The following is a 24,062-nucleotide window of genomic DNA, read 5'->3' on the forward strand; positions in this document are numbered from 1 at the left end:
GAAACCACTAGCACAATCATACGAACATTTTCATTGCCCCCAAAATTCTCTTGTGCATCTTTCAGTTGACCCACATATGGCCTTGGGCCACCACTACTTAACTCTCTGCTGCTCTAGATTGCTTTCCTTTCTCCAGAATTCCAAATAGTGGAGACTCACAGGATATACAGTTTGCGTCTGGCTAGTTTGATTTACATAATGTGTTTTGATTCTCCCTTGTGGCCTTAAGTATCAGCACTTTGCTTCTCTTTGTTACTGAATAATATTCCACCATATGGATACCATTCTTGTTTACACGTCCACCTGATGCAGGCATGGATTATTTCTAGGTTTCAATAACTCAGAAGAAAGCTTTTATGGATGTACTAAACATGGACAAATGTTTTCATATTTCTTAGGTAAGTTCATAAAATAAGATTTGCTGAAACTTGTATGTTTCAACTTTACAAGAAACTTGTATTGGCTGTCTTTTAAATTTTAATCACCTTTGTGGATGTGTTGTGATAAATATCTCCTTGTAGTTTTAATTTGTATTTTCCTAATGGCTAATGATGACCTTCTTTTCATGATAATGTTGGATTTCTGTATATCTTAATTTGTGAGATATCTGCACAAAACCTGTACTCATTTTGAAAGTGAGTTGGTCATTTTAGCATAACTTAGTTGTGAGTGTTCTTCATATTGTCTGGATACCAGTCCTTTGTCAGATATACGTATTGTATACATTTTTTCCTAGTGCCTACCTTACCTTTTCATTTTCTTAATGATTTATTTCAAAGAACAGATGTTTTTAAACCATCATTTTTTTTCTCTTATGGTTTGTCAATGACATCTTTGTTTACCTCATTTGCAAATACTTTTTCTACATTTCTTCTGAAAGCTTTATAGTTTCATAGTTTACATTGATTTCTACAATCTGTGGCAATTTAATTTTGGTTTCTGGTGTTAGATAAGCTTCAAAGTTTTATTCCTCCCCAAATTCCAAAACTAGTACCGTTGATTGAAAAAGCTGCCCTTCGCCTGTTCAGTCCACTGTTGGAAATAATTTGATGAAGTGTGTGAGGGTTTACTTCTGGTTTATCTGTTCTGTTCCATTGATCTAGACGTCTATCCTCACATCTTGATTTCACCTTCATTTTTGAAAAGTCTTTTCTATGGATATAGAACTTTGGGTTGATTTATTTTTCCTTTCAGAATTTAAATATGTCATTCAATTGTCTTCAGGCTTGCATAATTTCTGACAAAAACTCTGATTATCTTAAAATTTGCCTCTTTGTATGTAAAGTGTTTTTATTCTTATGCTGCTTTTTAAAAATAGAACTATAAAAAAAGAGAACAGTTTTAAATTTACAGAATTATTGCAAAGATAGTACAGAGTTCCTGCATACCTCACACTTAGTTTTCCCTATCATTGACATCTTACGTTAGTATGCTAAATTTGTCACAATAAATGAATGTACCAATATTGATATATTATTGTTAACTAAAGTCCATACTTTGTTTCTCATTTTTCCTCATTTCCTTTTCATTTTTGTGTCCCAAGATCCTACCCAGGGCACCATATTACATTTAATCTTCATGTCTGCTTCAGCTATTCTAGACCATGACAGTTTCTCAAGTTTTCCTCGCTTTTGGTGACCTTGACAGTTTTGAGAAGTACTAGTCATGTATTTGTAAGACATCTTGACCTGGGATTTGCCTAATGTTTTCCTCATTATAACTGCCAGTTATGGAAGAGCACAGAGATAAAGTGTCATCCTTACCATATTATGTCAAAAAAGGGGCCATACTCTCCACATGACTTGTCACTGTTAATGTTGATCTTGATCACCTGGTTAAGAGAGAGTTTATCAGGGATCACTCTGGCTTCTTCATAGTCCATAGTGTTGAGTTCATTCCCACAGATACTTCAGACACTCCATGTCCCTCCGGGCAGTGTTGGAGTTGAGTGCATGTTGTTGCAGTTCTCTGTGTCTTTAGCATCCTACAGACCTGCCCTCCAAGAGGCCCTTATCCTCTCTATGTGCCATATTATGGAGAGGAGACTTATTCACTATCTGCATGGATTCCAAATACCACAGCATCTTCTGTGAAAAAGAGCTGACCTCCTATAAAAAAATCAAGCCAAGATACTGCTCTACTTAAAACACCTCAGTATGTTTCCATTTTATTGAAGATAAAGTGCAGAATAATTAACTGTAGCCTGCAAGGCCCAGCTTGGAAGCATCTCTGCCTTTCTTACCTCACTTGTCCCCACTCTCTGTAGCACTTGTATCTCCTACAAGCCTGAAGTCACCACAGGGATAGGAAACCAGAATGCTTTGCTTACTGCTACAAGCCTAGCACACTGCCTGTAATGCAATAGATTATATTAGTTAGTAGGGCCCCCGCCTACAGGTAACAAACAGTAGTCTAAGCCCAATGGAATTTATTCTTTATTTATCAGGAAATTTATTTTTCTAATTTTATTTATTTATTTATTTGAGGGAAAGACAGAAACAGGGTTGGGGGAGGGGCAGAGAAAGAGGGAGATAGAGAATCTTAAGCAGACCCCACACTAAGCACAAAGCCCGTGTGGGGCTGGATCTCACAATAGTGAGATTATGACCTGAGCCAAAACCAAGAGTCGGGCATTTGACCAACTGAAATACCCAGGCACCCCTATGTATCAGGAAATTTAAAGTTAGGTTATCTCAAGATTGGTAGGTTAGTTCAGTGAAATCTCTAGGAACCCATTATGTTGCATCCCTTATCTCCATCAAGCTTAGTATGATGGCTTTTCATGCCTAAGTCTTGTTACCTCACAGTTCCAGGATGGCTGCCACAGCTCTAAGTGTCATATCCCTACATAAGCATAGCCAAAGATGGAAAGGAAGGTCTGAGTAGGGTGAAAAATGGCTCTCTTCATGAGCCCGTCTCCTTTCTTCAGGAAAGAACCCTCCTTGCTAAAAGCCGTTCAATAGAATAATCTTTGTCTTATCTATAATTGGGTAACTGGCCACTCCTAGCCCCAAAGGAGGCTGGAGGTAAGTGGGACAAATGGGGTTGGAGATAAATGCAGGGCAACCAATCACCAGGGCCTGACATAGGATGCTCAGAAAATATGGTTGAGTGAGTAAGCTATGTATTTGTCTGAAAACACTAGAATTGAGAAGTCTGTTGAACCACTTCATGTTCAACATTGAGGCCTATTCTTTATCCCCCTTTGACATCTAAAACTTAAGAAGGTCCAAAGTCACAGAATTGGTAAAGCTGATATCTGACCCAGGTCTGCCTGCTATCAGAGTAGAAGCCATTTCTTATTTCATGAATACAGCATCCCTATAAGAGACATTGACAATCCAATACTGAGATCAATCAAGTTGAAACTCATTGTGATCAGACTCTTGCAGAGCTACCCACCTCTGCTGAAGCAAATGGACACTTCTAAGATGGAAACTCTAAGCTCTGAAACTGCTCAGAGTTACAGTTCAGAGCTGCTTCTTTTCTTATTATTAGTCAGTTATAACATATTTCTGGCACCAGCCAAGGACATATTAAATGCAACTCACTGGGGTTGCTCGTGCAATTTATGTTTTTAATTTTGTAAATAGTGCCGAGTTGCTATGGTCAAAAGAGGGGTGTGGGTTTGTACATAAGCAAATATAGCCTTTGGTTACGTCATGCCATAGTTGCAAAATATGGCTTTGTTCATCAAATGATGGTGCTGACAGCTGCATTGCAATGGCCATTGAATTATATCCACTCACATAAAAGGAGAGATAAAAGACACCAGTAATGTGTGGCATATGACACAGACATACACACACACGTACACACTCAAGAGGCACAAATTTGAGCCCCCTGACAGGCTCAGAGCTACGCATTCCAATACAAACACACTCATGCCTAGGAATCTGGCTCTCTTATATCATCTTAAGGAATTCCCTTTATTTCTTTTCTTTTTTTTTTTTTTTCCTGCTACTGACAAGATTTTGGCTAGTATACTTCCAATTTGAATGTTGTGTTCCAAGCAAAAGATGTAAGTAGTAAGACAATAAAGAAAGATATAAATTGTCTATTGTAACTTAATAATAGTAAACGACAATGCCTTTGATGTCGTTAGCCTTTATCAGATTGTGGATTTCCAATAGTGAAGTGCTAAGGCTTGGCCTACTGTTGTGAGGGCAGGGGTGAACGGAATTTGGGTGGGGTAAGAGGAAGGAACTAGTTTAATGTGACTGTGGTAGATCCTTTGCAGCAATAGACAGACTTCTCTCCTTCCTCAACAATCTATGGGCTTTGCTATGTAACTTTGCAGTACCCTCACATTATTTGGGTGGGATTGTCTGCTCCCTTCCTGGACTCAGGCTTCAGGACTTGTCTGTGACTCATCTTGGACAATGGGATGTTAGCAAATTAGAAGCAAGCCCAGACTTTCAGAAAAGCTCTTGCCCACTTCTGCTTCCTCTCTTCCTCCTCTGCAATAACCACAAGATCAAGGCCAGGCCAGCCTGCTAGGGAAGAGCCAGGATGCCCCAGTTGTCCCGGCTGAGGCCAACCTAAACCAGCTGACAGCTGGCTGACCCCAACCTGCAGCTGACAGTTGATGCTTGAGTGAGCCCAGCTGAGACCCGGAGCCACCCAGCTGCCCCATAGAATGGAGAACAATAATAAATGTTATTTCAAGCCACTGAGTTTGGGGGTAAATTTGACAATCAATGACTGAGAAACATAACTGGTTATAGAGCTAGGCTTAATTGCTCAAGCTCCTGATTTCAGAGAAGTGATTCCCGCCCCCCCCCCCAATACCCCAGTTTTACAGATGGAGACAATGAGGAACAGTGAAATTGAGCCATTTAAAGCTATACAGGCAGGGAAAAGCACTGTTACTCATTTTAAAGACTGACTTAATAATTTATCTTCAAGAATATATTCTAAGAATAGCACCTTCTTTCAGCATGGGATGACAGTTACACAAGCTCTCCCTATGGCATGTGGGACTCAGGAAGAGCTTAATAAATCCATCTTTGCATGGATGGCAGTGTGACTTTGCCACCGGGTCCTCTGCCCCACTGCATGGCTCCGTATCCAAACCAGATCCTCCTCCTAAGCTTGCCCTTCCCACCCCTACTGCCTGCTCTCTAAGGCAGTAAAGAGGAGCCTCTGACTCCCCTCTTTCACCCCTAATAGTCAAGCCAGCTTTGCTGCTTCTCCCCAATCATTCACTGCAATGTCTGAATACAGACCTTTATCCCTTCATCTGGGTTCCAACATGGGCAGGGTACTTGCCAGGCACAGAGGTGAGGAGATGACACAACTCAGCCCTCATCCTTCTCAAGAACGCAGTTCACCATTCCAGTTGCGATGGTTCAGCCCTGACTCAGGCCTCAAGCCCACCCACCGCCTGTTAGTTTCCTTCTATACCTTGTACGTCAGGAAAGATCACTTTTAACTGCTAGATATAATCCAAATGCTAGACATTGATACATGGTCTTCTCCACCCACGGTCTTCTTACTTATAACCGTTCATGCCTAAGCCATATTCAAATATCTACCTGCAAAACATAAATGAATCCAGGATTTATATATTTACCCAGCAAACAATGCTCTTATGCTCCCCAAATTCCCCCCAAGGTGTCACTGGGACACCTTAGTGCATGCACCATTGTTTAGCACTTTTATCATTTGTTAATGTGATAATTGCACTTGTATTATACTTGAGGAAACCAAGAGTTGGAGATCTTGTCTCTAGCCAGTATCATGACCTAGCCTTAGGTAGAGCTAGAAATTAAATTCTGAACTGTTGACATCCTAAATCAGAGTCCTTAACCCTACATCAGATCATTTTGCTCTTTACAAACGACTTGACACTAGGCCACCTCTAGGAGTTTGAATGAGAGTTCCTATGAGGTATGTGGCTAGACGCTGAGCCTCTTGCAGCCACAGCCTGGCCAGGTCTCAATGGCTTTGCTGTTTTTAAATCACTGCCAGCCCTCCTCTTTCTGACTCTGAGGCCATTTCTATTCTCTGAAATCAATCAAGACAGAACACAATGAAACAATAAACTTGTATCTCTTACCTGATACTCTTTTCTCCTCTGCCCTATATAGATCAAGTCACCGATTCCCCGGAAATCAAGAAGAGAGTATATTTTGTTTACCTGCACTCCACATACTTACCACATTTTAGCACAGCCTCTACCACAGAAACTCGCAGATTCTATGCCAGCCTAGTGAGTGCCTGTGCACACAGGGCTCTAGGCAATGTATGCTACTGTTTGATGACATGTATATTTAGAATGCCTTATATGCATATTAATTAACCCATAGATGGCAGTGACATTTTAAAAGCAATTCCATCCCCATTGTTTAAAAAGCATTTTTGAGAATTCAGAAGATAAATAACCGTGACACATGCTTTCCTTTAATTCCATATGCTGGAAACAAATCTTGCCATATCACGGAATGATGACTATCCAGATTTTAGATCTGCATCGCATGAATGTAAAGCATCAACCCTCTCACACAATGTCCTTTTTATCTTGTGGCCTGACTTTCCACGAACCCAGATTCACAGATTTTTGTATATTGAACTTCAGTTCAAGTAGATTTTAAGGCCAGGTTAGAAAACAAGGAGTTCTTGAACCCCAAACACAATATTAAACTCTCTCATATACATTATATTTATTCCTCTTATTGTATTAAAAATGACTATGGAGAATATTTTATATTCTCATTTTTTTTTTGTACAGGAACTGGGTCTCAGAAGTTTAAGTGACCAGCATATAGCCATGTGGCTTAGTGGTAGAGGAGGCAGGATTCAAAAACAGGACAATACAATTCTAAAGACCATCTTGTTTCTACCCCAGTGAATTGACTGTAATGAATGCCTTTGAAAGAAAGATATCTTAAAGAGGGTGAAGCCCGAATCTTCCAGAATTCTCCATGGGGACAGAATCAATAGGACACACACACACACACACACACACACACACAAGCACACCATATACATTTACTTATTTTAAGAAATAGGTGCATACAATGGTAAGTGCTGGCAAGTCTGAGATTTGTAAGGCAGACTGACATACTGGAAACTCAGGCATTATTCTCCTCTGGGGAACCTTAGTTTTTACTCTTAAGGCCTTTCACAGATTAGATGAGGCCCACCTATATTATCAGTAATAGTATCCTTTACTTAAAATCAACCAATTGCTGGTATTAACCACATCTACAAAAGATACCAATAACAACACCTAGATTAGTGTTCATATAAATAACTGGGTGTTTTGTCCAGCCAAGTTAACTCATAAAGCCAACCAGGGCTCCCATACTGGAGCTTAAATTCCTGACTCTCATAATAAGTTCCTGTAGCTTTATGATAAGCCCAGAAAGACCAAAATTCTATATGGTCACCCTTTATGGAAAACATGCAAATACACAAGTCCTAAACAGCATCATTTATATGTCTATTTTAATAAAGAATTTTTTGAGTATCAATTTAGCCCTAACATTGGTCTTGATGGAAAAAGGGAGGTCAGGAAATATAGAATCTAAAAATATTCTCTGCCCACAGATAAATCTGTTTAATTGGAGAGATAAGAAAACCATCTTGGTGGAAAGTTGCATAGTTGAGTTTTATGGTAATATTATCAGTGAATGAAATCTGTAATTTACTTGCTTTTTAAAAAAAATTAGGAGATTTCTTTTATTACCTAGTACCTATTCAAATACTGAGGGAGTTCACTGAGTGTTTTTTTTAAATATTTTATCCATTTATTCATGAGAGACACAGACTGAGAGAGAGAGGCAGACACAGGCAGAGGGAGAAGCAGGCTCCATGCAGGGAGCCCGATGCTGATGCAGGACTCCATCCCAGGATCACACCCTGGGTCAAAGGCAGGCGCTAAACTGCTGAGCCACCCAGGGATCCCCTCACTGTTTTTTAAAAAAAATATATTTTAGGGGCACGTGGGTGGCTTACTCGGTTAAGCATCTGCCTTTGGCTCAGGTCATGATCTCAGAGTCCTGGGATTGAGCCTTGTGCTGGGCTCCCTGCTTAATGGGGAGTCTGCTTCTCCCTCTCCCTCTACCCCTCCTTACCTGCACCACCCCGTTCATGCTCTCTCTCTCAAATAAATAAACAAAATCTTTTAAGAATTTATCTTTATCTCTTGAATATATATATTTGTAAGAATCTGTATGTATATCTGTGTATGTACACACACATATATATATATAGTATATATATACACACAAATGTGTATCTGTAAGTATTTGATACAGCATCTTAATTGTGTTAATTAAATATTGTATTTCCATATTTATCTCTACTTCCATATCTGAAAAATATTAGCATTTCCTTCCATGATTATATATTTATCAATTTCCCCTTACCTTCCTAACAGTATTGCTCTATATTTTTTGAACCTATACTATTAGCTGCATAAAAGTTTATGGCCATTATATCTTCTTGGCATACTGTATCTTTTACTTATAAGAAATATCCTACTCTGTCCTCTTAAGAACTTTTCATCTTGAATTTTTTAGCCTCTATTAATATTACAATAAAATACATTGTATTTTTATCTGGAATATGTTTTTCACATTTTTCTTTTGAAATGCCTTATACTCTTTTGTCTTAACTGTTTTAAATACTAACAGTAATCAAATTTTCTTTTTTGCTTCCTTTTTTTATTTTAACTCAGTCCCTGTCTCTTCCTTGCTAGAGGTAAATTAAATCTATTCACATTTTTTGTCATTAATGATAGATTTGGACTTACTGCTCTTTCTATTTTATTTGCATTACATTTAGTTGTTTCTTTCTGGTTTTAATTTATTGTATTTTATGTTTTTTCCTACATTTTTACACTTCTCTGCAAAGAATCACTTATGATTGTAAAGTGCATATGCACACATGCATGCACATACATTTGCCTATATTTTTTGTGCATATTTATGTTCTGGTTGAACAAATCATTCAGAGAAGACTAAGACATAAACTCTGAAGTCTTCTGGTACCAATGAGACTGAGTTCCATAAGTGAACTTTAGGAATACTGAGTTCTCTGGAATTGGTGGGATATCATTTACATTAATCGCCCAAATTCTTTAGTCTTTCTATATTCATGTCCCTTGTAATGCAGCTTTTGTGCTCCTTCCATCAATAATTGTGGTATCTTTCAGCCATGTGAATTATTTTGACTAATGGGATGTCAGCATTTATGATGCAAAGACCTGAAAAAGTGCTTGTATATTAATGCTTCTTTTTTGATACTGACCCTTTATCAGGATAACATGTCCAATCAAACATCCAATCTAATCTAATAAAGAATGAAACACCTGGAGCAGAGTTGTACTGTTTGTCTGAGGTGAAACTGTCCATAAGGAGCCAAGAGCCAGTGACCCTAGACATTCAGATGACCTAACCAAGACTAGAATAACTGTCCAAAACTGAATCTTAGAGATTAAGTAGGAAGGAAAAAAACATCAGCTAAGTAAATATTTTATCAAACCAAGAGTTTTTGGTGTGGTTTGCCAACAGAGCATATCTGTGAAAATTGATAACTGATGTAGCATGTATGTGAGACAGTGAATTTGTTATGAGTTTGTAAAAAGATCAATATCTCTAAGGATATCAAAAAGAGTCATTCCAAATGCCAAAAAATGAACTTAAGGCAATACTTTGGTTTCTTGAGCTCAACTATAAAGAGAAGCTTCTTTAAGTACAATAGGATTATAATATTTTTAATCCCCACAATGCCCTATGTGGATAATATTCATAACCCAATATTTTCATTATGGGTTGTGTAAGGCAGATATTGTGCTTTATCTCAAAATAGCATGTATTCTTGAAATTTTAACTGAAAAGATAGAGTGGTCTTAGAAAGAAAATTTTTTATCTTAATTGTAGGGGTTACTTGGAAGTCATAACTTGGAAGTAAATTCGAGATTTCCCCATCCTATCAGTGCCATACTTGATTCAGTAATACTAAAGGAACCTCTGATAATGAATTATATATTTACCAATTCAATGAACTGTGACTGAGCACCTACAAAGGATTGATGATTCCATTAATGCCAGGTTTTACCTTGAAGTAAATTGTACCTTCTCCAAGTATTTGCTTCACCAGTTGGACCCAGAATTTTGTGATTCAGGGAAAGCTGCATCTGGATTTACCCTCCACCCCTGTACAAGGCTTCTGTCTTGAGTCATCATCTGCCTCCTTGCATTTGTAAGTGTTGCGACTGCATCCATGAAAACCTGCTCTACTATGTCTCAGAACACTGCTGATCTCTTTTCAAAACATCTTCAACAGAAGCTTCTTACTAATCATTCTCTCCCCTGGATTTCATCTATGCCTCACATATATCTCTATTGCTCAAATATCTTACCAACTAAGCTTATTGCTTTGCATGTATTTATACCACTAGTCTACTAGATTCTTAGAAAAAGGTACTATAGAATGTTTGCCTTAAAATAGCCACAAAAGTAGGTGCTTAATAAGTTTTTCATAAACTTAACATTTACTTTTGTGTGCTAAGCTATGATATATAGAATCTCTAAGACCTTCTCCCCTACAACTTCTGTTCCCTTAAAAAATCATGGAGGGAGGTTCCTGGGTGACTCAGTGATTGAGCTTCTGCTTTTGGCTCAGGGCATGGTCCCAGGTCCAGGGAATGAGTCCCACATCAGGCTCTCTGCCTATGTCTGTCTCTCTCTCTCTCTCTCTCTCTCTCTCTCTCATAAATAAATATTTTTTTAAAAATCATGGAGGGAAATCTGAAGAGGCAATATTAGGTCCCTTTCTCTGGATCCCAATCTAACCCCATCTAACCAGAGCCTCACAAACAGGAGCACCTACAGAAACAAAGCATTGGGAGAGAATACTCCTTAATTTCTAAGTAACAACAACAAACCTGGAATAGAGGAGAAAATAGTTTCAGGATTTTTTATTTTATCATAAACAGAAAAATAATAATAATAAAATAGACTAATAGAATGCTCTTCTAGGAAAAAAAAAAAAAGTGATGGGAAGCCCCCAGTGATCTACAATTAGGAGAGAAGCATAGTGGTTCAGCACCATGGACAGTGGTATGTCTGCGCTGTTGGTACTAGGACTAAGGCATCTACAGCTCTAAATTTGATGTGTTGTTGTAGTGGAGGGTGACAGATTGGGGAGATAGCCTTGATAGATAGTCAAGCCTATTTGACTTCCATGTCAAAGGCAGCATACCTCTAAAGCAGGGAACCCAAGTCTACAGTAGATGCCAGATTATGTGTGCTGTTTTACCCAAATGGCAAGGAAAACCCTATAACTTGTAGAATCACTACACACGCACACACATACACACACGCACACACACACACACGAAATATATACATGGAAAAAAATATATATATAAACAGGGATTGGTTAGTTATAAGGCCTACACTTAGACCTTAAAATAAGCAGTGGATTACAAATAATATCAACACAATGAGTGAAGTGTTGAACAATATCTCTGTGGAGGAAGCTGGCTCAGTGAAAACCTAAGTCATAATGTGATTACAGAAGAGTTCAGAGGAGGAAGAGAGCAGCTAGAGCTGAAGTGCTGGGTGAAGGCTGAACAAATGAGAGGATGTGATCAGAGTGACAATTCCTGGAGGTATGGCATTTGGGGAAGCCCATGCACATGCACATAACACATAGCATGTGACACCACAGCAGGAGATGGAAGCAGAGGTGCTTACCCCTAAGGAAAATGACTTACTCTACTTGGCACATCTTTTCCTTCAACCTAATTTAGCCAAAGTCCTGAAATTCTATCCCATGCTCATTCTCACCTCCCTAGATAATCCTCCCAGAACATGGGATAGATTTGTCCACTTCAACCTTATCTGCTTTCCTACTGATGATCATTAATCCATTCATGCAAGTACTCAACAAATGTTTATCGAGCACCTAATATATGCCAGCATCTCTTTCATTTCCTTAAAAACCTCTCAAACTACTAGATTGTCTTGTTCATTGCTTTTTCACTCATTTATCAACTCAATAATTGTTTAGTGTGCACTTGGGTTAAGGGCTATCTCAAGCCCAAGGTTATAAAGATGAAGGAGACATAAGCTCTGACATCAAGGAGCTAACAGTTGAGTAAGTGAGATAAGTGTAGAAAGGCCATCATACTACAGTGTGATAAGTCATCCAAAAAAGAAAGGATTGACTAATGGGATGAGAATGCCAAGGGAAGAACAATTACCACCACTGAGGATTCTGGAAGGTGCTTCAATCTCAAACATATATTGAATATTTCACACATGGTCAAAATCATGCTGGCCATATTCACTCTTTCATTCTCACAGAGACTCCATGAGGTTGATGAAGAAAAAGGGAAACTGAGACTTACAAGGTTTCACTTCCACTCCCAAGTCACAGAGGCTGCAAGTGGCAAAGATGGGATCCAACTCCATTGCATTTAGACTCAGTCTTTTTCAACTCAGCCTGGCCCCCTTCCAAAAGGCTCCAGAGGGGGCAGCATTTGAGTAGAGCCTTTAGAGAACAAGTGGGACTTTGTCATAGTGCCACCTGTGAAGTGGCAGAGATGACGAGGAAACCAAGCCAGGTGAGGAGCAACCCCCAGCTGCCACCCTCAGGAGACATCTCACTGTTTCTGTGATGAGGACTCATGTGCCCCAGGGCGGTTTCCGTGGCAGCATGAACCCCCCTGATGCCCTGACCCATCTTTGCCTGTCTCATTCTTCTTCATAATTGGACCGGCTGCCGCTCACTGCTTACCTGATTAGTGGGTTCACTAACCCAGCAGAAATGGGATCTAAGAGGATTAAAATGTGAAAAAAAGATAATACAAATGGAAAACAGCAGCTTCTCCAGCCGAGCTTTGGATTAGAAGTTGAGAAAGTGAATCATAAAATTAAAAAATGTGAAGGACAAGGTTAAAATGGTGATTGGGAAGAGTCCTTTTGTAGCCAAGCGTCCTTGCATGCTATTGTTTCTGTTTTGTTTAAGTTCTCCAGGGAAAAGTGCAAATGCCTTTGCCTGGCTTTCAGGGGCCTCGTAAGATCTAGGTACAGCCTTGCTTTCTGATCTTATTCGCCACAACCTCCCTTCCCTGTGTAGATCTCCTCATTTATTATCTTTGGGTCTTTGTTCCTACAGGTTTCTTTCCCCAAATTCATGTCTCTGTTATCATTACTTCCCCCATTTCTTCTCTTCGCTCTCCCTGATATGCAGCTCCTTTCAAAGTATCCTACCATCACTGTGGAAGCCACCTCTCCCTCCTGAAGCCTCCTGCACTTTGTCTATACTGTCAATTACTTGGCACTTTTCTGTCTCCAAAGAGCATAATTTATGTATTTTCTCCCTTGGTGGACTGTGAACACAGAGGGCTGGAACAACACCCTCTTCCATGAAAATGACCTTATACTGGTATTTACAAAAGTCTCTTTGTATGAATGAGGGGGTGAATGAGCAGTGTGCATCAAGCATAACAGTGAACCCTCTAAGCATTGTTTGATTGTGCTGCTCCCTGGCTTAAAGCCCCTCTGGGCACTCTAACCTCCAAGGATGAGGTTGAACACAGCATCCCTGGGGAGGGCCCCACCTCTCTCTCCCCACCTCCTGTTTCCTACCTCTTCCCCAGCCACCCATCTCCGGGCTCTCCCAGGCCCCATGTGAGCATGCCACAAGCACTCCACATGATTGATTTAGATCCTGCCAAACTCTGCCTGAAATTACATTCCCAGCCCATCCTCTCCTTTTTTCATGGAAAAGTATACTCATTCTTTAAGATTCAGTTTATCGCATTTTCCCCTAAAGCCTTCCTGATACTTCTATGGCTAGCAATCCCTTCTCCTGCCATGCTTTTTGCCCAAACATCCACTTAAGTAGTTTAAGACAGCATCAGAATTCCTGCTGCTGTGTTTTATATGGCTTGTGCTGTTTGCACTCTACACATCTGTTGCCCACACTAACAATGGGCTCTTCCAGGGCAAAGGCTCAGTAATTTTCCATCATGGTGATGGTTAACATTGATTAAGCTCTCAATGTGTGTTAGTTCCTATACTCACACATGATCTCATATATATCACCATAGCAAGAATACTAGGGTGGTGTCATGCACATGTGCACAAATGTTCATCCAGACCCATCTAGACCTATAGCTTGTGCTTGTAAGCACTGCATTGCACTGCCTGCCTTTGTGGCTTTCTTCAGCACAGACCTGGAGAATGTCCTTGCTGCCCAAATATGTATTTGCCAAGCTGGAAAAACAGGCATAATAAACTAACTCATCTCTTCTCAACACTTACAATGCACCAAGTACTCTGCTGAGGGGTTTATAAACATTACCACATGGAATCCCCATAACATCTCCACAAGGAAAATACTATTAATTCTTTTGCTTTAGAGATGAGGAAACCAGGGCTCAAAGGAAGCTAGTTAATTGTTCGAAGTCATGTGCTGTGAAGGACAAAGTCCAGACCTAAACCCTGGTCTTCCAGACTTTAGAACTAAGCTTTTTACCCCTTCGTCAGCCCAACTTAGGTTGCAGTTTGTTTTGCCCATTAAAAAAAAAAATTCTAGCTAAATAATTAAGAGATGTCATAAGGCAATCACAGCTTAACCTCAAACAAGGCCCCCAGGAGCTCTGTTGATGGCTACCCAGGCCATCCACCAGAGGGGAAGAGCCCCTGTCTCAGCCTGCATATCCCATCCCATCACTAAGAGAACCTTCATCAACAGAAGAGAGTTTGCTCACATGCTCCCATCCCCGAGAGGAAGGTTGAGACTGCCTCTCTGCCTGGGTCTCCTGAGCAAATTCAAGTACAGATACAGGCCGGGAGCTACCATACAGGCCCGCAAAGCTTCCCGTGACATTATACTGTGTATAAGCTGTTCTCATCAGTTCAGGGATTGCACCTGGGGGAAGACTTAGTGATCACTTTGCTTTACTACACTTTAAGTTTCCAACCTCAGTTTTTCCATCTGTGTAATGGAACTTAAAAGACATACCATTATGAAGAAATTTCTATGACTCAGATAATGCATGTGGAAGCATTTCCTGAGCAATGAAATGCTCTCCAAAACTTGCTCTCCTTTTTTTTTTTTTTTGTCAAGGTTATTTTCCACTGGAGAAGAATAAGAGCCCCAAATATCTATCCTTTTGAAGCCACTGCCTTCCCATAAAGACCTTTATGGGAAAATTATTTCACCCAAAAAAGCCAACAAGCCCGATAAGTTTAGCATAATACGGATAGAAGGTCAATGTGGCTGGATTCTAAGAAATTAAAAGAGGGAGAGAGAGACAGACAGACAGACTTAGGAGAGCATGTCAGAGAAAGGCTGAGGCCATGATAAGTATAACGTCTCAGGCCAAGGAAGGAACTTGGTGTGTTTTTTTACTTGCATTGGGAAGTCATTAAGAAAAAGCTGAGGGTGCTGGAACACAATTTGGATGTTAGAGGACAACTTAGGGACTATAAAGAGAAGGGACTGGAGGGTGTCAAGAGTGAAGGCAGAGGGCTGGCTAGAGGCCACTGGACCAACTGAATGAGGTAAGATGGTGGCCAGGAGTAAAGATTTAACAGGGACATTGGTGGGAAAGTCATGAGCTTCTGCATGTATGTTGGAAGCAGGGCCAACTTCGTTTCCTTTCTCAGCATACCCAGATGAAAGCCTAATTAATTCTCTCTGGAAAACCCAAGATTAAAGGATTATTGCCTTCTGTAGTGGTGGAAAGTGAGGCTCAGGCCCCTAGTCCCTGATGAACTCATTTGGGGGTACAAATAACTTCATTATGTATTGTTATATCTCAGAGTCATGGTGTGGAAAGGGCTTTGGAGATCCCATATCCACTATCTTCATCTACTCCTTAGACATTTAAGGCCACATCCTAGAGGTAAACTTTCCCACATGGCAGAGCAAAGACCAGCCTGGGTCAGAAGGAGACCCCATGTCTTCTAATTGCTGGCCCAATACTTGATCTCCAATGCCAGCAAAGGGGGATGGGCACTAACATCTATGAGCATCCCCAGTGCTCTAGACTCTGCACTGACCAAGTTAAGTATGCTCCTCACTAACTCCACACACTGACCGTCTACAACATACGTACTCAGTTCCATGTGCTAGGACACCCTGGTGAGCAGGACTGGCCTGATTCCTGCTCTCGGTGAGCTTTCAGAGGAATGTCTGCTGCTTAAGTAATGGGGTTGTGCGGGATGGTTATTATGACCTTTGTTGTAACAGATGAAAAAGGACCACAGACACAGAGCAATTCAGAAGCTCACCCGTTTTCTATGGTATGTGGTGTCCAATTCTGGGCCCCGAGCCAGGAACTGCTGTTAAGATCAAAGAGAAGTTTGTGCAAAGTACCTGGTCAGCTTCCCAGAGCTCTGTTGATGTAAGCAGAATAACAGGATTTTGAAAAATTCTATCCTGCCCCTAGCTTTGTGGTCTAGGGCAACTACATTAGGCAAAAGATTTTCTGTGTTCAAATAGGGAGAAATCAGAAGGACCTCGGATTTGCACTAAAGACCATTTAGGATGTCAAAGCACAGAAAGGCCAAAGGCTGAGTGGGGTGGGGTGGGGAGGAGAGTGGCAAAGGAAGAAATGAGAGGGGCAGGACATGGGAGTACGAGAAAAAGAGAGAGCTGCATCAGACAGAGAATGTACTCAAAGTATAAAAGGAAGAAAGGTAATTTGAGAACCCCGGCCTCCATCTGCTCAGACTCTGAAGATAAAGGCAAAGGGGGATTAGTGACCTGAGGGGCCACAGCAGGGCCTCCTCGCCCCCACAAGTGCATGCAGGATAGAAATACCATTTATTAGCCCCATGCATGGTAATTATATTTAATACTGACCTTGATTCCTTTTGTCCACAGGAAATCATGAAAGCTGCTCTGTCTGAATTTGAGGACTTTAAGTGACCCATTAGCAGCTCCTACTTCTGTCCTAGGCTGGCAGTTGAAATAGGACAAAGGAGAGCCACAGGCATGAGCATTCAGGTTTTCAAGAGATGTGTCTGAAATCACGTAATCCAATGTGGAAAGGAGGTGTGGATAGAGCAGAGTCCTGGACAGGGACCCAGACCCTGATTCAGTCCTTCAATATCCAAGTGACCTTAGGCAAGATTGTAAATGCCCTGGACCCTTGCTTTCTCTTGGATGTTTCTAGCACAATACCCACCTCATTGGATAATCAAGAGCTTTAAGTGAGATGTGGCATGGGAAAGCAGCTAAGAAAAGATTCCCAACTTTGAAAAACCATCCATGGCTCTCCAAATCCCCTACTAGAAACCGCTGGATGTTTAGACTTTAGGACTCTTCGGGTTTTGTAAAGGTAAGGTGGTGTAGATATCCTCCATCATGTGACAGCCTGTGTTAGGGTTCGAGAGAGCCCTGCTCTCCCAGTTACCTTACCATGCTTCTTTCCTTTCAGTATTTATCACCCACTGACACAGAACCACTTGTTCACTTATGCATCTGGTGAGAATGTGGGGCCAGGGGGCAGGGATTTTGCCGCTTGTCCATCACCTTTTCCCCTATGCCTAGGCAATTATAGACCCAAACACAAATAATACATGCTGGATCTAGCCCATTGTAAATTGAAACTACCATAAATTGAAAATGCATTTACTACATCTAACATACTAAATGCTCTAGCTTAGCCTAGCCTACCTAAATCTTGCTCAGAACATTTGTGTTAGCTTACAACTGGGCAAAATTATCTAACACAAAGCATATTTTATAATAAAGTGTTGACTTTCTAGAGTAATTTATTGAATATTGAACTGAAAGTGACAGTGTGGGTGGTTGACCCTTGTTATTGTGTGGCTGAGTGGGAGCTGGGGCTCACAGCTGCTGTCCAGCATCATGAGAGAGATTGTACTGCATTTCACTAGCCCAGGAAAAGATCAAAATTCAAAATTCAAAATTCAGAATGCGGTTTCTACTTTGTGTATCACTTTCACACCATCATAAAGTTGAAAAATCGTAAGTTGAACCATCGTAGGTTGGTGACCTTCCGTATATCATTCTTAAAATGACAAAATTATCAAGACATAAAGCTTTTAGGGACACCTGGGTGACTCAGTTGGTTAAGCATTGGCCTTCAGCTCAGGTCATGATTCCGGGGTCCTGGGATTGAGCCTCACATCAGGCCCCCAACTCTTTGAGGAGCCTTCTTCTCCCTCTCCCTCTGCCTGCCACTCCCCCTTCAGGTGCTCTGTCAGATAAACAAACAAACAAACAAACAAACTTAAAAAAAACAAAAAAGATGAGAAGTTTTTAGTGATTACCGGGGGTTAGAGACTGGGCAGATGGAAGCACGAGGGAGGTAGATGTGGGTTATAAAATTCAACGTGAGGGATCCTTGTTGTGACAGTGACTCTGGTGGTGGATATATAAGTTTACTCCTATTGTAAAATTGCATCGAATTAAATACACACAAGAGTGCATACCAAACTGGAAAAAGTTAAATAAGATAGGTGGACCGCATCAATGTCAATATTCTGGTTGTGATATTTTATGATAGTTTTGAAAAATATTGCCAATGTAGGGGAGGATCTGGGTAAAGTCTACACCAGATCCCTCTATACTATTTTTCACAACTGTTTGAATCTGAAATTATCCCAATAAAAATTTTTTTTTTTTTTTTTTTTTTTACTTATGATAGGCACACAGTAAGAGAGAGAGAGAGAGAGAGGCAGAGACACAGGCAGAGGGAGAAGCAGGCTCCATGCACCGGGAGCCCGACGTGGGATTCGATCCCGGGTCTCCAGGATCGCGCCCCGGGCCAAAGGCAGGCGCCAAACCGCTGCGCCACCCAGGGATCCCCTCCCAATAAAATTTTTAATTACAAAGAAATAAATTAGAAAGATGAAGGAATATTAACCATTTTCACCCTCAGTAAAATTGATTTGGGTCATCTGTTACATCTCTGTGAACATCAGGGATCTCAAGGCATCTCCTCCAATGCATCTCTGCTGGGGGAAGACCAAGTTGGGGTCATCTAGCTCTGAGAGTGAATCAACACAAACAGGAACTCAGCAGGATTCAAAGGATGAGGTCACAGTTTCCCCTTTCTCTCCACTCCATCATCCCAAGTGCTCACAACCTTGAATTTAAAGAGTTTTAACTTAAAAAAAAAAAAAAGATGGCAATTTTGCTTCAATGTTTTCTAATTTTGCTGTAACTGCTACCAGCTGTGGGTTAATGTAGAACATATTCCATGAGGCATCCTGAGGCCTTTTCATGTTTTCGAGTTGCCCGAGAGTTGACATGGTTCAACATGGGGAGTGGGGAGAACAGTGGAAGCAGAGCTAGGTTTTATATGCCAGTGTTCAAAGCTGTTTGCTGTTTCTCTTTCCAGTGTCTTCAGCCGCCGGAAGGTGAGCAGGTTTCTGGCTCTGAGTCCGAAGCATGAGGAAGGACTTGGCAGGTCCCTGCTTTCTGCTGCCTCTGCAGTCAGCTGTAGGCGATATCCAGATTTGAGCTGTGGGAAACTTCCATCAGGTGCTCTCATTAACCTTGGTCAGTCTTCCTGCATAAGTTGGAAATGTGATCAACACACCAGGCCCACAGAGAGTGAGAAGGAAAGGGGGAGAGACAGGCAAAGGACCTTGTTGTCTAAGAATCTCCAAATGGGCACGGTTCTGTCTTGGAGCCATTCACTCCAGCCACCCTAAGAAGCCGTGATGGGTCAGCCCTCCAGAGTTTCGGGCCTGCCTCCAGTGGCTTATCATTCTGCATTCATATTTGAAGGGTACATGTCACTTCTATTAACCTCCAGTTAACATCACCGACCGGGCCAGCCTCATACACATCAAACAGATCTCTCCTGCCCTTTCACCCCCACAGGTGCTTGGTGCCTTGCCTCTCCCAGGCCTCAGATGGCCACAGATGCCGTCAGCACCCATGCCTGCCCATGGTGGGCCAAGAGGAGAGCAGGCTGGTCCACCCTGCTGCTCCCCTGGGCCTGGATGGCACTGCGCACCTCATACCCAACAGGGCCCAGTGCAAGGTGGGGGCCAGGGGTGGGAAGCAGGGTGAGGTAACAGTGACACCATAGTGGTGACAAAGCAGGATGTGGCCGCACCCTCCTGCAATCTCTCCATCCCATCCTCTGTCCCTGCTGGCCTCCTGCCATTCACTGTACCTCCAGCCAGCATGGGCTCCCTCTGCCTGTCCCCTCACTTCCCCCTCCTCATTCAGCTACCTCCAGTCCCCAGTGCCCCTCTGCCTCTGTGTGGCCTCCCTCTTTTTTCTCTATCTCTGACCTATGGTCTGCCTCCATTCATGGTGTCAGCCCAGCCTCCTTATCTGAACCCCCAACCCCTACACGCTCCCCTCCACAACCCTCTCCCTCTGTGCAAGGCAGGGCCTTTCATCCACAGGGGCCTGACCTGCATTTATCTGCACAGTGTTGGCTTTGTCCTGGGGGTCCTGAGCTAAACAGAGATGAACACTAGTGTTGCTCTGGGCCCAGCCCTGCCCTCTTCCCTCGGCCCCACATTTCTCTGATGCCTCAAAGTCCAGCCCCGTAGCTCACCCAGCAGCCACACCCAGGTCCAAAATCAGCACTCACATTGGAGGGAGAGTAAGAACCAACCAACAAAATCAAGACACATTGATCCTTCCTTTATTCTATTATTATTTTAAGGAGTATAAAGTCCCTGCTACACTATTTCTGAGTGGAGGATTTGCCAGACAATTCTCCCAAAGAACACGTGTCTTTGGAACATGCACAAAATGGACCAATAGATAATGTCCAATTACACATTTCTTAAGGAGTCAAACCGTGCTGAGAGGAGAAATCATTGACCTTAGTGCCAATTGTACAAGGTTAGTGATATTTATAACATCGATGGGAATGAAATAAAATAAATACTATATTTGGGCCAGAGATTATAGTGGAGAAAGTTGAAAACTTCAATTGTCAGAGAAGTAGAACTTGATGGGGGTTTTAGGTACTGCTGTCCTCAGTCCCTTCTGCTGACAGCCAAAGAAATGGGGTGAACCAGGACATCATGCCCTAATAGAGACATTGGCAAGATGGAATGTGCCCAGAGGAATATGGCTAGGGCAAGGAGATTCTTTAATCACTGCCTTAGGAGAATCACTGATTGAAGGAGGACTATTCAGTCAGCTTAGAGGGGCCTAATGACAAATTATCTTAAGACCTAAGAAAGCAGCATGAAGAAGTGAGAACAGGTTTATTCTGGGTAAATCAATGAAGTCAATTCTACAAAGTTATTGGAAGCTTTCTCCACATTAAGCATGAAGCTCTGCCCTGGGGATTCAGTGGAAGATAGAACACAAAGTCTTTGTCCTCATTTGGCTTCCACCCTCCAGAGAAAGATCCCATGAGAAAAAGCCAACTCCTAGGAGCACAGGGAACAATGGACCTCATGGCAAGTGCTGGAGATCAGAGAAGACAGGTTTCACTCAACCCAGGTAAGGGGTGCTCTGATGACCAAAGATTCAGGGAGCTGCCATGTGAAGCCTTGAGCTTTCCATATAGGAGGTCTGTGAGCAGTAGCTGCATCTTTCCTGACAGAAGCCACTAAGGGGCTGCCAACCCTAGGCACTGAGATTGGCTTGACAAACTCGAAAATCCATTCCAATTCCAGTAATTTCTGCAAATTGGTGAGTAAAATCGCTAATAGTTGCTGTATACATTCTAATAAAATATCTGTCTTTAATAATGCTTCTAACAAAAAAAATAATGCTTCTAACTGGGCAGCATGGATGAGTAGAACATGGCTGCACCCACCTCAAACAGATGTATATGTGTTATACACTGGTCACCACTGGCTCCATGAGTCTGGACAGATGCCTTAGCTTCTGTACCATAACTCAGGGAAGGCAACTATACCAATTTTGCAATAATTAAACAAGATATGGATGCATAGAAAATATCTTGGATGGTCCATGGCACATAATGCACACTTGTTAATGGATGATGATTAGGATTTATCATTAGTATTAACATAATCCCAATCATAGAGTTATAGTCACAAAAATATAGGGCTACAAATATTAAATTAGTGTTACTATATATTGAAAAATAATGTAATAATGTAAAATCTTCACATTTACAGTGTAAAAATTATGTTTAAAAAATTTTCAAAATAAAACATGAAGTGTCCAAGAATTATATGTAGAAAGCCAGAGAGTTGTCTAGATTGTTAAAGAAAGAGAGAGAGAGAGAGAGAGAGAGAGATGCATAAATGGAGAGACATATAATGTCCCGATGAGAAGACTTAATGGTGTAAAAAGGTCAAGACTCTCCAATTTAATCTACAAAAGAAATGCAATCTCAATTAAAGTCTCAATGGAATCTTTTATGGAACTTGACAAGATAGCACCAAAATCCGTCAGAAAAGAAAGTGTACAGGAATAGTCAGAGAAAAAAAATTAAGGATAATGAGAGAAGTAACTTGCCCTACCAATGACATAAAGATGGCTATAAAGCTACAGTAATTAAAAGTACCATATTAGCCCAAGAAGAGATGCTTGGAGAAATCTAAGAGAAGAGAGAGCTCAGAATCAGCCCCACACATGTCTAGGAATAAAATGCATAAAAAAAGAGAACATTTCAAATCAGACGGAAGTCTTCTCCAAAGAATGAAGACATATTTGCTTATCTCTTTGGAGAAAAAAATATTGAAATGCCTTTCCCATAATATATCCCTAAGTAAATTGTAGAAGGATTTGCTCATTCACTTTAGAAATATTTATTCAACATCTATTTGCCAAGGCCTCACTAGATACTTGGATACAGAGTGGTGAATGGGCCCATAAACAGACACATGCCCCAAATTAATGGTTCTTTCAGTTGGGAGCTAGACAACAGAGAAGGTAATAAAGACATCAGGACAACTGTGAGAAGTGCTAGGAAGGGAACAAACACATTTCTGTGACAAAGAATGGAGGAAGGGGTATGCTTAATTCCATGTATCACCCAGAGAGTGTCTTTTAGCTGAAATGCAAGGTGGAAAAGGAATGTGAAAAACCAAATGCAGGAAAGGGCTTGGTGTGTTCTAGAAACTAAAGGGAACCAGCTGGCCTGAATATGGTGCCTGAGAGTAGGAATGTCAGGGAGGGTCTTTCTAGGAAGGATGTAAAACCTAAAAGCCACAAGAGATATTTCCTGCAGTAAAACAACTACTGTTGTGACCACTACTACACCTCTACTATGACAAGCCTGCTACTATTCTCTGTCACTATACTACCGCTGCTATATTCCTCCTGTAACCACCGCCACTGCTACTACCATACTACTGCTACTACCATGCTACCACCATGATGATTCTACGACTAGGCTCTATCACAATACTCCTGTTATATTCCTACTCTACTATTGTCACTACTACTACTACTACACTTCCGGACAACAGAATTCACCATAAACAAATTTGAAAAACGGTGGACATCTTTGCAACATGTCATAACAATGATAATATTAACAGCAAATGTCAAGCATGTGATAGGTGCTTTACAAAAGTGGGCGAAATAGAACTCCAAGACGTAAGCACTAATAATGTCCCCATTGCACAGATGAGCAAATGGAATGGCAGACCAGAGAAGTAACTTGCCCAAGGTCATACAAGTAGGCAGACAACCCAGAACAACCCAGGCTGTCTGGTTGCAGCCTCCCTTCTGATCTCTGCCATGTTCTGTTGTCTTGCTAGTGTCACCTGTTTGTGTGCCTAACTCAAAACAAATGTGGCTCAAGTACTCCCCCAGCCAGACTGATAGGAAGCCCAGTGTGACTATTCCCTCCATGCTACTTTCATTGAACATGAACCTGGTCCTGGGTGATGGAGCAGAGCTCTAGAGCTCTGGGCCTTCAAGCAGGATGGATGCTGCAGCTACACTGCATGGTCCAGTCTCCTGCCAGGTGACCTCTGGCTCACATCCTCCTCCTGTGCCAAGCAAGGACTCAGGCCTCATTGCCACCAAGGCTGTCATCCCCCTCCCAGGTCTTCCCATACCAGAGGGGCTGCTTTCTCTCCAGCTCACATTCCCGCCACAGAGGTGCCTGTAAACCCGTCCTGGGGGATTTTTCCTTTTCCTTCTCA

The sequence above is a fragment of the Vulpes vulpes genome, chromosome 6, assembly GCF_048418805.1.
Source record: "Vulpes vulpes isolate BD-2025 chromosome 6, VulVul3, whole genome shotgun sequence".
NCBI lineage: Eukaryota > Metazoa > Chordata > Mammalia > Carnivora > Canidae > Vulpes > Vulpes vulpes.